Genomic DNA, 911 nt, shown 5'->3' on the forward strand with positions numbered 1-911 from the left:
AGAGAGAGAGAGAGAGAGAGAGAGAGAGAGAGAGATGCGTACGTCCACTTTGGTCTCTCTCTCTCTCTTTCTCTCTCTCTCTCTCTCTCTGTATATATACACATACATACATACACACACACACACACATATATATATATATATATATCCATTTTGATATATTTGAAAATATGATCTGTTTACGTATACAATGATGTAGCTCCTTCATGCGAAGACCCGTGCACACCAGTGTTAAATCAACACGTTGTTGAAATATGAATATTTGACTTGGTTGGCAATGGTGATAATTAATTTACATATAGGAATCATCTGTTGTGAGACTTCATAGCTTTACGCGTGGTTCAGTTGATAATAATCATATATGCAATACGTTGTCCTTTAATGATAGGACTAATGGATATCTTCATTTTGAACATGAATATGTTAGAGAGTTTTATTAGGATTAGTCATTTTAGTAATCTCAATATTTATAAATTTTATCTGTATGCATGTGTGATTTTGTGTATGTCAATGTGTACATGTCATTGTCTTTATGTTCATCATCCAACTTATGACAGACGTTGCATCTATTATGCGGTTTGTACCTTTCGAGTAGGCCAAATATCGATCGCTATAATAGCTTTAAGGCTTCACCGGAATCGATGTGTTCCACCGATCGTAAGAGCAACTGCTCCCCAGCTGGTTTTAAGTTTTATACACATATTTCCATGCGTGCATAGATCCATACACACACACACACACACGTATAATAAATGCAATGGAGAAAACTCAAGTCAGGCAAACCACAATGAACACATGTATACGGATTTAATTTCAGATAAAAACTATCCAGAAATCATATATTTATATATTATATATAAATATATATACACACACACACACACACACACACACACACACACACACACACA

General features: G+C 34.8%; 1 protein-coding gene across 1 annotated transcript in view; it reads right to left on the reverse strand.

The window, feature by feature from the left end:
- Positions 1–911, reverse strand: part of LOC106871357 (growth hormone secretagogue receptor type 1) — an 878,042-nt gene that overhangs the window by 609,502 nt on the left and 267,629 nt on the right. The gene's annotated exons all lie outside the window — the stretch shown is intronic.

This window comes from Octopus bimaculoides, chromosome 1 (assembly GCF_001194135.2).
Source record: "Octopus bimaculoides isolate UCB-OBI-ISO-001 chromosome 1, ASM119413v2, whole genome shotgun sequence".
NCBI lineage: Eukaryota > Metazoa > Mollusca > Cephalopoda > Octopoda > Octopodidae > Octopus > Octopus bimaculoides.